Source organism: Mastigoproctus giganteus, chromosome 1 (assembly GCF_048544385.1).
Source record: "Mastigoproctus giganteus isolate SK-2022 chromosome 1, ASM4854438v1, whole genome shotgun sequence".
NCBI classification, from domain to species: Eukaryota; Metazoa; Arthropoda; class Arachnida; order Uropygi; family Thelyphonidae; genus Mastigoproctus; species Mastigoproctus giganteus.
Genome location: NC_143575.1, coordinates 228,743,633 through 228,757,779, shown reverse-complemented (window position 1 = coordinate 228,757,779; position 14,147 = coordinate 228,743,633).

Below are 14,147 nucleotides of genomic sequence, written 5' to 3'. Positions count from 1 at the left end.
CAAGAATGTTTGCTGATGCTATCGAGGCAATGTTAGGTGGGTCGGAAAACTGCTAGATTGGGGGGATACAAGGACTAATAGATTAACAGTAGCCACTGGCAGAGGTGAAAGTGATTCTTGCACTGCTTCTATTGGAATGAGCCGCAGCCTGGAAAATAAGATGCAGGATATTTCAGAGACTGCTGGGAATCATTGGGGTACAAGTAAACACATGGGTTGTGTTAGGGTAGCTAAGAAAAAGAACAGGTGCATGTATACTTGTGTGTACACCAATGCTAGGAGTTTAGTAAATAAATTTGATGAATTTGAGGTATTGCTCAAAACATCAAAGGCAGATATTGTGGGGATTTCAGAGACGTGGTGTCACACAGATATAAGAAATGCAGAACTGGAATTTGGGGAGTACAATGTCTACAGAAAGGATAGACAGGATAGGAAGGGAGGAGGGGTTATGCTATTAGTTAAAAAACACATAAAATCCAAGGAAGTGAAGCCAGTCGACATCGCTGGACAGTGCAGTGTCGAGTCAGTTTGGTGTGACATAAGCATTGGGAGATCAAAATTGAGAGTAGGAGTGTGCTATAGGCCTAATGACTCTGATGAGTATAATAAGAAACTGTTCGGAGAAATAGAGTGGGCCAGTAAATCAGAGAGTCTTATAATGGGGGATTTTAATTTCCCAGATATTGACTGGAATTTGGGGGCTGGTCACTCACACAGTAGCAAGGCTTTTGTGGATTTATTGGATGATTGTTTTCTACATCAGCATGTTCGGGAGGCAACTAGAGGGAGTAATACTCTTGATTTGATTATCAGTAGTGATTCTTCATGCATTAAGAATCTGCAGATAAATGAACCACTTGGTGGCAGTGATCACAGTGTGCTGAAGTGGGAGTTACTCAAAGAGGTAACTACCATTAGGGGTAAAGGGAAGGGGTATTGCTTTCGTAAAGGCGACTACAATGGACTGAGACAGTATTTAAATTCTATACAGTGGGATCAACTGATGATATTGCCAACAGCAAATTCAAAATGGGAAGCATTCAAAGAACTTATTGTGGAAGCTACTAGGCTTTACATACCAACTAAGAAATATTGTTCAAGGTTTAGGCCTAAATGGTTGTCAGATGAACTAATAAGGCATATGGCAGAGAAGAAAAATGCATGGGATACATACAAATTAACACGTGACACGGACGCCTATGATAGATACAAGTTGATCTGTAACCAAGTTACAAAGGAGGTTAGGCAGGCGAAGGCAGATTACGAGAGATCCTTGGCAAGGGATGCGAAGAAAAACAGCAAAGAGTTCTTTACTTATGTAAACTCTAGAAGGAAGGGGATGAATCAGATTGGTCCACTTGAGATCGATGGGTCAACTGTTGATGACCCTGCTCGGGTAGCTAACAAACTAAATGAATATTTTGCATCGACATTCACACATGAGGAGTTATTCAGCGAGGGGAATGCCAGAGGTGTATTCAACTCTAGCAGTAAGCTAGAGAATCTTGTAATAACTGAGAGCAAAGTGGAGGAGAAATTGTTGAAGATAAACACAAGAAAGGCACCTGGGGTGGATGGGATCTATCCAGTTATATTAAAGGAGGCAGCAAAGGAGGTAAGCAAACCCTTAGCCATAATTATGAGAGCTTCCTTGGACTCAGGGGAGGTACCCATTGACTGGAGATGTGCAAATGTGACCCCAATTCACAAAGGGGGATCAAAGGCTGACACAAGTAATTATAGACCTGTGAGTTTAACTTCTGTTCCCGGAAAATTAATGGAGGCACTGGTGAAAGAAGCACTGCAGGATCATCTAGACAAGACTTCAGTTATAGCTAGGACACAGCATGGTTTTGTTAAGGGGAAGTCTTGCCTGACCAATTTGATTGGATACTATGATGCAGTCACAAAAGAACTGGATGCAGGGAATAACTTTGATATTATATACTTGGATCTTAGAAAGGCTTTTGATACTGTTGCACATGGAAGACTGCTGCACAAATTGGAGCAGTGTGGCATTGGAGGCAAGTTGCTGCTATGGATAAAGGGGTGGTTGAGGGGGAGAAGACAGAGAGTGGTAATCAATGGACACTGCTCATCGTGGACTAATGTTATTAGTGGAGTCCCTCAGGGTTCAGTATTGGGGCCTTTATTGTTTTCTGTATTTATAAATGATATTGATGATGGTATATCAGGCTTAATGTCCAAGTTTGCAGACGATACGAAGGTTGGCAGGGTTGTCAAGGACACTACTGACACTATGCTGCTGCAACAGGATTTGGAAAGGTTGAGCAGATGGGCTTCGAGGTGGCAAATGAAGTTTAACATTGACAAATGTAAAGTACTACATATGGGAAACAGCAACCCCAGAGCAATGTATCAACTCTGTGGTACTACACTGACAGTGGTAGAGAATGAAAGGGACCTGGGGGTGGTGGTGCAGGCAGATATGAAGTTCTCTGAGCAGTGCAGACGAGCTGCAAGAGTAGCTCATGGTGTATTGTCAATGATATATAGGAATTTTTCTAGCAGGGATAAGGAGGTGATTATTCCCTTGTATAAGGCAATGGTCAGGCCACACCTAGAGTACTGTATACAGGCCTGGAGGCCTCATTTCAGGAAGGATGTAGAGCTGCTGGAACGAGTACAGAGAAGGGCAACTAGATTGGTGAATGGGACAAAGGGGTTCTCTTACGAAGAAAGGCTTAAGTTTTGCAAATTACAGTGTCTGGAAACTAGGTACCAGCGGGGTGATCTGATAGAGGTGTACAAAGCCTTGAATGGTTTGAGCATGCTCAATGCTGATGGGATTCTTCCTCTAGCTCAGAAAAATCACCTGAGAGGGCATAAATTCAAATTGAGGAAAGACAGATGTAGGATAGATGTGCGGAAATTTGCCTTTAGCCAGCGGGTGGTTGGTGGGTGGAACAGACTTCCATCCCTTGTCGTGGAAGTTGATAGCCTAAATAAGTTTAAGGCTCAGCTGGACAGGTATTTCGAACGAACAGAGGGGTGAAGTGGAAGTGGATATTTTTATTTATTTATGTTACTTTTTTTTTTTTTTTTTTTGGCTGATGCTGCATAAGCTTGCTTTCTTGCATCAAATGCCTCTACTAATGCTAATGCTAATGCTAATTAAAAACATCCTTACGCTCATATTCTTCCAAAATCTTCTTTAAGGTATTGTTCCTCCAACTGTTGCAATCTTCATCGCTTACATTAACACTTTCTCCACAAATAACCTTTTCCACAATTCTGTGGCAGTTCTTAAATTTATCTAGCCACTCAGTGCTCACATTAAATTCTGTATTTGCCCAGTCTCTTGGAATTTCATTCCAGGGGACTGTGCAAATTTCAGAGCTTGTTGCTTAATTATTAGGCCCGATATTGGTATATTCTTTTCACGTATCATTTGCACCCAATTTAGAACAGCTTTATCAGCATCTTCGTATATACACAACTTAATTTGTTTTTTGTCTGCTCCTCCTTCAATTGCATTTAAAACTGATTCTCGATTTTTTAAAATCTTAGATAAACTGCTTGCAGGTATGCCATATTTCTCCGCAACATCTTTTTTCTTGTCAATATCATTACAGTCTTTGCTTTATCATTAATACTTAATTAAACACTTTCTTTTCGACATTGTTTCCGCAATTGTAAAAATTACTTGACTACAGCTCTTGCCGATACATACACCGCAAACTTCGCTGCGCTGCCCATATAGTGAATTGTTAGTACCGCGTACTCAGTGATGTTCGCTTGCCAATTCAACAGTATCACGTGACCTTTCCTATCAATCACTTTGAAGAAATATACGACTTTGTGAATTTCTTTCATTCATATATACACAAAAGAAAGTTTATGGTTAATGTATGCTGTATGTTACTACTTTTCAGGAAAAAAAATACAAGAGCATATAGCCTATGTGATTGATGACGAACGAAATTAAAAAAAAAATTCATGAAAACCATCTGTTGGGAGTCCAGTTAGATGAGAACGGACATATCATATAATGATTGACAGGAAGGTCACGTGGTACAGTTGAGGTGAGAAGCGAATGTCACTCAGTAGGCGTTACTAAAAACCGACTATGGTACCATTCTATGTATTGCCGCCGCAGCATGCTAAAGTTTACCGCAGCGAATTTCATTTTCCCCCGAGCCAACATCAGTTTACAAATCTACCCTATTTATTGTAAAGTTTACGACCACTTTTAAGAAAACCCATTTGGTTTAATAACTGTAACAAAAATGAAATAAAGATCCTCCTACGGGCGTCAATGGCCACAAGTGTTCACTAAAAGGATGATTATTTAATTCCAGATGCTAATGTGCAATTTCGGAAAGAAGGAGGCAGTATATTTGAGTGGCTGTTTAGCAAAAAATGCTTTAAAATCTTAAAATGCTTTTACTAATTTTTTTAAAAATTCGTTATAGAGAGATAGATATATGAGGTTAATTTTACATGTAATTTCGTTTCAAGGTGCAATGTTTTGCGAAAAAATTCATAATGTAGAGAAATTCGTTAAATAGAAGTTTGTAATAGAAAAGTTCCACTGTATTTTTATAAGTAAAAGTTTCTCTATCTGGCACCTATGGGACGTTGAATAATGTAATTTTTCAGATATTAGAGCTTTATATGTAATGTTTGTTTTAGTGTGTAGCAAGCAACTTCATGGACACATCTAACCATTTGATTTTGTCCTGTTTTCCATGGCACTCTGTTCCTTTTTATTGCTATTTACGTAACGCAGCGTGTATATATATATATATTAAAAAAAAAAAAAAAAACAAGACATCACTTTCACTCTTTTAATCATCATGTTCACAATGCTGAATTATATACATGCATTGCTTCTTGTTGATTGTTGCTACAAAGTTAAGCAACAATCTTGTTAAGATTGTTGCTTAACTTTGTAGCAGGTTAAGCAAAGTGGGAAGTTTGACATCATGTCATAAAACAATCAATATTCACAATAACAAAAATTGAACAATCAATATTCACACTGCCCAGAAGTTACACTGCTCACATGAGTTTTCAGCATTGTGAATATCAATTGTTTTACGAAAACAGAGAAATAAAAATTGGACTTAAAAAATTATGATTCAACTTATTTTGAAATTAAAAACTTGATGAACAATAAGGACAAAAATATGCAACATTGAGCTGATCCTTTGATGTATGTATCTGAACAGTATCACTTTATCTACCTTGCTACTAGTTTTTTTTTACTAACTTAGTGGCAAGGTAGATACAGTTGCTACTGGTCAGATGCTTTTAAGGCACCTCATAAAATACAAACTGCAATTATCTCACAATTGGAGGCATGTTGGCACGTTATTCCAAAAATGTATTTTCATGTTGTGTGTTTACTATGTGGCCATTTACTGTGCTCATCCCTTGTCAGTAATATCCCTTTCCATCTCTAATCATCTTGGTGCCATATAATATTTTGGACTGAATTTTAGCTATCTTTTGTTTGTGTTCTAATTGTTATGTGGTTCCTTCCATTATAAAGTTGGTACTTTATATGATTTACATCTGAACAGTAGTAGCTCTGTCCTGATTAGGAGCAACCAGAGTGAGTGCAATGCAGAAAAGCTGCTAGAACAGCTCATGGTATTGCCAGCAGGGGTAAGGAGGTGATTATCCCATTGTATAAGGCAATGGTGAGGTCAAATCTTAAGCTGCATACAGGTCTGGAAGGCTCATTTTAGGAAAGATATAGATTTCTTGGTACTGGTGCAGAGAAGAATAACCAGATTGGTGTATGCTTATGACAAAAGACTTTAATTCTGCAAATTGCATTGCTTGGAAACTAGACACTTTTGCAGGAGGCCTGTTTGAAGTATTTAATGCTTTATGTGTATTGAGTAAATATAATGTTGATGGTATTCTTACTCTTTCTCAGACAACACGAACAAGGGAAAATAAACTTAAATTGAAGAAGAATGGCTGTAGGATAGATGTGAGCAAATTTGCTCTCAGCCAGAGTGTAATTGTCCTTGAGGTTGTCACAGACATTCTCTCAGATATGTCAGACAAACTGTACTTGCTACCTGGGAGTCTAAAATGCTCATGGAACTGATATTCAGATGACACTCAAGTCAAGTGTACCCAATTTCGGCGAAGTGCGGACGGTCTGTGACAGCCAAATCCTCTGCTTGAACCTTCACAATGTTGGGACTGTTAGTAATCCTGGGTATAACCTCCATGCACAAGTACGTGGTAGGTGACCACCCAGGTTTGAACCAACATAAGCAGGGGTCGAGGTGTGCCGCCCACACCACATGGAGGAACGCTGGCCCTCTATGTTACCAGGCAGTACTAGGTGGTAGATGACTCTCATCAACCGGTGCAATACCACCACTTTGCTTATTGGAGGCTTGAAGTGGTGGAACCCATGTTTACTCTCTAGAGCTAAGTTCCGGTCAACCCTTCCCTATCTCTTCCATCATGCAGTATGATTGATGACTTTTGAGGTTATGATGAATGTCATGGCGAGATCCAATATTCCTTACATTTCGAGGGTACAGCTCTAAAACGGTGTTCGTAGGCCAGCCGCTAGTTAGTACACCGGACTGAACCTATTGGTAACTGTCTAGGAGGCTTCCAGATCAGCTAGTGTATAATCTTGCTACCTCTACTCTGCGAGATAGTGACTGGAGGGAGTCCGAGTAGTGTGTATACGGGGAGCATTGTCGAGGCCACGTTATGTCAGGGATCTGGGTATATTCTTACCACGTGTATGCCATATCCAAAAATTTCATTACTTCATACAGCATGTCCCACTCACTTTTTCTTACTAATTGTCAGAATACACCACGAATTGTCAAACTAATAGAGCAAGCTTATCTGCAAAAAGATCTAAACCTCCCAAGCACTTCCTAATTCATTTCACAAATATACATGGTCCCAATTCTAATCTCAACGATGTCCATTTCCACTTGCAGTCTGCCAAACCCCATGTACTTTTTCTCACAGAATCTCAGTTGTCGGTTGATTCAACTACTGCTCATCTCAGATGCCCAAATTATTCGCTGTATGATTCCTTTCACCTCAAAGGTGGTACTTGTGCATATGTCTGTTCTGATATTCCCTGTCAGAGACATGGCAATTTGGAATCTCCTCTCTTTGATCTTCTCTGGCTTAAAACCTCTCTACCTCATTGTGTCAAATTCATCTGTTGTCTCTACCGTTCTCCCAACTCCACTAATCACTTGGAGCTCTTTGACTTCCTCTCTTTGCAACTTCACTTTCTCCAGTTCAACTTTCCTACCAGTGAGGTAATTTTCCTTGGTGATTTTAATGTTCACAGCTCCCGCTGGCTTCCGTTTTCTAGTCACATCGACCCAGCTGGTTGAGATGCTGAGGCTTTTGCAATTACTAATGATCTTGCACAGATTGTTCATTTACTTACAAGAATAACGGACAATCCTAATCATACAGCCAATACGCTTGATCTTTTTCTCACAAACAACCCTTCTAAGTAAACGATCGAAGTGAGAGGTCCTTTAGGCACTTCAGATCACAACTGATTATCTCTTCTCCAATGGAACCTTTATCTTATGGCTATTCCCAACCTCGTGTTGTTTGGCATTACAAGAATGCAAAATGGGATGACCTGCGAGACTTCTTTTCTTCTTTTCCTTGGTCGGATTACTGTTTCAAAACTTCTGATGTCAACGTTTGCTCAGATCGTGTCAGTGAAATTATTCTTGGAGGAATGGAATCCTTTATCCCACACTCCACTTTAAAATCTCGTCCTTTATCTAAAGCTTGGTTTTCCAATAAATGTGCTAAGGCTGTTCAAGAGAAGAATGTTGCATATCGTAATTGGCTTGTTTCTAATTCTTCAGTTTCATTTTCTGCCTACACCAAACTTGCAACAATTGTAAAGCAGTTATTAACCAGTCCAAACTAGAGTTTGATCAGGCTAAGAGTAGAAAACTTGCTTCTTGCCCTAATGGTCGCCAAGCATTCTGGTCTCTTGCCAAAGCTATTGGCTGCAACTTTTGCCCGCCTCTGTCCAAAACAGATGGTTCTGTTGTCACTTCAGCCAAGGATAAAGCTGACCTGCTAGCATCCCATTTTTCTTACAGCTCATGTATTAATGAACTTGGTAAAACACCTCCCACCATTCCCGACACGCTCCATTCAATGCCTCCTGTGGTCTTCCGTCAAAAGGGTATCAGAAGGATTTTGATGAATCTTGATGCTAAGAAAGTTCCATGTCCTGATGGTATTTCTCCACTTGTTCTCAAAACCTGTGCTCCTGAACTTACTCCTATTCTTTGCCGCTTTTTTCACTTTCTTATTCCAAAGGTGTTTTTCCTTCTGCTTGGAAATTTGTTCATATCCAGCCAGTTCCTAAAAAGGGTGACAAATCCCTCCCATCCAATTATCGTCCCATTGCAATTACTTCTACTCTTTCTAAAGTATTGGAGAAAGCAATTAACCACCAACTCTTAAACTACCTAGAAACCTTCCGTCTGATCAACGATCGCCAGTATGGATTCCGTCAGTGTTGATCCACTGTTGATATTCTGGCTTATGTTACCCATTTATGGACTAATTCAATGGAAAGGTTCGGTGAAACATAAGTAGTTGCTCTTGACATCTCAAAGGCTTTTGATCGTGTTTGGCATAAAGGTCTTCTAAACAAGCTTTCATCTTATGGTTTGCCAACTGTTTTTAGTAATTGGTTATCCAGTTTTCTCTCTGATTGCTCACTGAGGGTGATGGTAGATGGCTCTCTGTCTTCTAACCTCTCCACTAATGCCAGTGTTCCCCAAGGTTCATACAGCCAATACAAAGACAACTTAGTTGATTTCAACCCTTCTAAAACTCAGTCTTGTCTTATATCTCACAAAAAGGATTCTTCTGCTCCTATGCTTACCTTTAGTGACACTCCGATTTCTAGCCAAAATGATATATCTCTTTTGGGGATTACCCTGACTTCTAATCTGTCTTGGCACAAACACATTACAAATATTGCTTTCTCTGCATCTAAAAAACTTGGTTTTCTCTTTCACTCTCGCCGTTACTTTTCTTCGAAACAGATGCTCACTCTGTATAAATCGCAAATCTGCCCTGCCATGGAATATTGTTCTGACATCTGGTGTGGTTCCCCTCAGAATCTCTCTCAGGCTTCTTGATTCCATTCAGAAGAGGGCAGTTAGGTTAATTAATGATTCATCTCTAACTTGCTTTCTCTCCACTTTTCTCCAGGCGCCTCCGTAGCCAGGTGGGAAGAAGCAGCAGTGCGTAGCACACGCTTCTAGATTAGACCGGGGTTCGAGCCCGTCACCACCAAATATGGAGGATGCGGAAAGGTCAGGTAATGACCACCGCATATCCCAGAGCAATATGGCCTTAGTTGCTAATCCTCCTAAAAACCAAACAACAACAACTTTTCTCCACTCACTTTCTCATAGATGTACTTTTTCTGCTGCATGCCTCTTCTACAGATACTTCCATGGGCACTGTTCTTCTGAATTGGCTTTTGTAATTCCCGCTCTGTCTCTTTCAAAACAGTCCGAACACGTGCCGCCACCAGCCAACGTCCATTTACTGTCCAACTTCAAACCCACAGAATCATCTTTTCAGCTTCCTCATTTATTCATTCAACTGCTGTTTTCTGGAACAACCTTCCTTCATACGTATTTCCTGAAAATTACAATCTACAGAAGTTCAAGTCCAATGTCAACAAATATCTTCTTTTGTCTTCTCAACCTCCAACCCAAGCACGGTACTAAGTACTATAGGTTCTAATACCTCTCGTGTTTGGGGTTCACAAAAATAAAAATAAAAAATTGATTGTTGGAACAAATTGCCATCTAGCATTGTGGAAGTGGATAGTTTGATTAAATTTGAATAAAGAAAGAATTAAACATATTATTAGAGGAAGATCATCTCAGAGAGTATATCAATATGATCTAACAGAGGTGCAACCCAGTAATATCAATAACTCATTCAGTTTAGCCATAGTAACCTGGAGGTGGTTTGGTTGGTGTGGATCCTCATGTGTCCTTGCAAACATCAGTTTTTCTGCCTTTTAGAAGTGTCTCATTGGATTTCAACACGTTTTTAAGAAATTGTAACTGCAATGCTGGAAGAGCTGTTACAGAAATGTTTTGCAGAAAAGTGAAATCTGTTTGTTCCAGTCAGGTTTCAGCACTTCAAGAATGGTCAAAAAAAGTGGCAGCTGTGTTTTAATGCAGCAAAATGCAAGGTCTTGCACTTGGGGAACAACACCAAAATAAATTGTACACTTGGTAGGGTTGAATTAAGAACAGTAGAGGAAAAAAGGGATCTGGGTGTTACAATATAGGCAGATATGAAGTTTGCTGAAACAGGTGACTAGGAAAGCCCATGTTGATAATTTATCGAGCGTATCTTTACAGATAGGGAGGACATGCTCCCACTGTATTAGGCAATTGTAAGACTGAATTTGGAATAGTGTGTCCAAGTATGGAGAATTCATCTGAAAAATGATTTTGAGCCTCGTGAAAGGGTCCAAAGACTGGCAACTTGCATAGTGAGATCAGGAGAAGGGTGACTATATGAGGAAAGACTGTGATTATGTGGGCTACAGAGCTTGGCAGCCAGCCACTTTAGGGGCAATATCATTGAAGTCTATTGGTCTATGAGAGGGGTTAGTATAATGAATGAAGACAAACTTTTTATAGTTTAACATTATCAGTGGCAAATGATGCAAAAAGGCAAGCTTATACGGCATCAAAAAAAAAAAAAAAAAATCCAGAGCTGCAGCCATAAATTTAAATTATTGGGAAAGGGTAGATTGTAGAAAGTTTATTTTAGCCAGCAAGCTGTTGATCACTGGAGCAAGTTACCTCCATGGATTGAAGCTGGCAGTTTGAAGAAATTCAGTACTTACACAAGGGGGGAAGTGCATAATTTGTATTTTCTTATCTACTTCCCTCCCACTCCCCATCGCAGCAAAATATTGTGGCTTCCTTGCAATATATAGCTAATACTAATACTGATTGGCCAAAAAGTATTAGTAGGAAAAAAATTTCAACAAAATTGGTACCAGAAGATTTGAATTCAGCAGACCAGAAGTGGGAGAGGGGAAATTGTGCAAAAGACAGCCTGCAAAATTTATCAACAATTCAATCAAGTTTGACAGCTAGTTGGTGACTGGATGAAACTTGGTTTCATTACGGTGATTTGGTTATCAGAATGGATGTTCTGGTTTGTCATACATTGATCTGGTAGTGCTCATATATTCCAGAAAGTTGTAAAGATGGTCTTGTGGCTCTGACAAGTGCCTAAATTTCTTTTTTATTTCTGGAAAAAAATGTATTTGGATTTTTAAATTCTGCTTGAAGTTTTCCACTGTTCTTTTTTTTCTTAATTCACATTGTTGTGTACAGTTTTTTAAATTAATATAATCATTAATTAATGATTAGTTTGCAGCAGATATTTTGAAACCTACTTAATGGGTCCTGCATGACTGCTGCCAGGTAAAATAAGATATTTTATTAACAGGTGTCCTGTTTTATGAAATTTTCCATTTTGAGCCCTGCTGTGATCAGCAGATCAAAGATCATGGAGATACTTCGTGATGGCACTCCATGATCTTTTTGTTTGATCTGCTGATCACAGCAGGGCTCAAAATGGAAAATTTTATAAAACAGGACACCTGTTAATAAAATATCTTATTTTACCTGGCAGCAGTCATGCAGGACCCATTAAGTAGGTTTCAAAATATCTGAATATACAGGTGAATATTATTCTTTCTTGCTGATGAAATTTCATGAGTGATTAAAGTCCAAACAACATGGAAAATCAGTGAAATCTTTTAATTCTTGGATTAAAAGTCCAAATGTCATGAAAGAGGCAGATGCTTCTACCAGAGGGAACCTCTTCCTTCATGATAGTGCTTCCAGTGACAAGGCTTGGATAACCATGCACACGCTTGTCAACCTCATCCAAATGATGATAGAGTTGCCAAAGTTCAGGAAATTGTGGCAGGAGATTGTCATTTCATTCTCAGAATAATGGCTATGAGTTGCATATAAATAAGGAGGCAATTTGTCAAATTCTGCATTAAGATTTAGAGATGGAAAATCAGTGAAATCTTTTAATTCTTGGATTAAAAGTCCAAATGTCATGAAAGAGGCAGATGCTTCTACCAGAGGGAACCTCTTCCTTCATGATAGTGCTTCCAGTGACAAGGCTTGGATAACCATGCACACGCTTGTCAACCTCATCCAAATGATGATAGAGTTGCCAAAGTTCAGGAAATTGTGGCAGGAGATTGTCATTTCATTCTCAGAATAATGGCTATGAGTTGCATATAAATAAGGAGGCAATTTGTCAAATTCTGCATTAAGATTTAGAGAAAAGGAAGGTCTGAATTCAAAACAATTGTGCCTCATAACAAAGAGAGTGATCATACGAAGACTTCATCCAGACTTGTCAAGACAATCCTGATTTCCTTGACTGTTTTGTCACTGGAGATGAGTGTTAGGGTGTTTCCATATGAACCCAGAGACAGTGTCAGAGCATGCAGTGGGCTTCAAAATCATCACCAAGGCCCAAAACCTTTTGTTTACAGAAGTTCAGGATCAAGACCATGCTGATCATGTTTTTAAATTAAAAGGTTGTGATTCTCGAAGTATCTGAAGGGAGAGAGAGTGCTGCATTCTACATACAGGTGCTTCAATAGTCTTTGAAGGGGTGAGACTGCAATTTCAAGAGAAAGGCAACTGGTTCTTGTTGCACAACTGTGTGTGTGTGTGTGTGTGTGTGTGTGTGTGTGTGTGTGTGTGTGTGTGTGTGTGTGTGTGTGTCAAGACACCCACATCTGTTCTGCAGATGTGGCCATTTTGGATTGCTGCTTCTTGCGCTGAAAATCATATAAAGGAGGGAAATAATAATGCAGTCACTTTAGGGGACCAAGACAGTGGATGTCATATAATGAATCTAGAAGAGATGAGGGAATGTTGTATGAAGTATGTAGGCTTTAGAGGCAACTATGTTGAATGAAAATTGATCATTTCCAGGAAATTCTTGCTTTGACAGGACAGAAACTTTTAAAATACTCCCAGTGTATCTATACTTTTTTTTTTTAATAGTAGTAGAGGATTATGGATATACATATATACAGGGTGTTTCTAAATTGCACAGAATAAATGTAGTAGCATATTCAGTATTAATAGTACCACATGAAAGTAATAGTAAAGAAAAAGGCAGCAGTTGCCAAAAAAAAAAAAAAAACCCCTACCCATTTTAGTTGCCCATCCCTTCTAATTCATTCTTTAAATTTATTCAAAACTACCTACACTAGTGTGCAAAACTTAAGGACCAACACTGTTTCTAAAGGTTACAACCACAAAATCTTTACTTAAGGTACTCTTTACTGATGAGAGTAGATTCGGTCTCAGCAGCGATTCTGGACGTCAGCTAATCTGGCGAGAGGTTGGGACATGATATCACCCTTCAAACATTACTGAAAGGGATTGATATGGCGGTCGGGGTGTTCTCGTCTGGGGAGACGTTATCTTGGATGGATGTACACAACTCCGGATACTGGAAGGCGGTACTGTAACTGGTGCACGCTACTGTACTGAGGTAATCCTTCCCCATGTGCGTCTGTTCCGAGGTGCCATTGGCTTTGAGTTCGTGTTTATGGATGATAATGCCATACCCCATCGCACTGCAGCTGTTGATATGCTTTTGGAAAGTGAGGATGTTTGTATGGATTGGCCTGCCTGTTCCCACGATCTAAATCCCATCAAACACATATGGGATGCTCTGGGGAGACACCTAGCGGCACGTCCACACCCACCTGAAAATGTTCGCTAGCTGAAGATGGCACTGAACAGAGGAATGGACAATGTTACCACAAGAACTTATCAACAACACTGTTCTAAGTATGGACATGCAGTGCAAAGCCTGCATCGACATTAGGGGTGGCCATATCTCCTGCTGAGGACCACCTCTTCCCTTTGTTCCATCTTTGGTAGTGCTGCATCTGTACATGGCAGCCAGTGTTACATTGCCATTTTTGAATGAAGTTCCTCTGTACTGTTTTGTTTCCGTTGTTGTGTCAGTGTTTTCATCATTTCTGTACCTCACGAGGTTGTTTTTCCCATATCCAGGCCACTCCTATG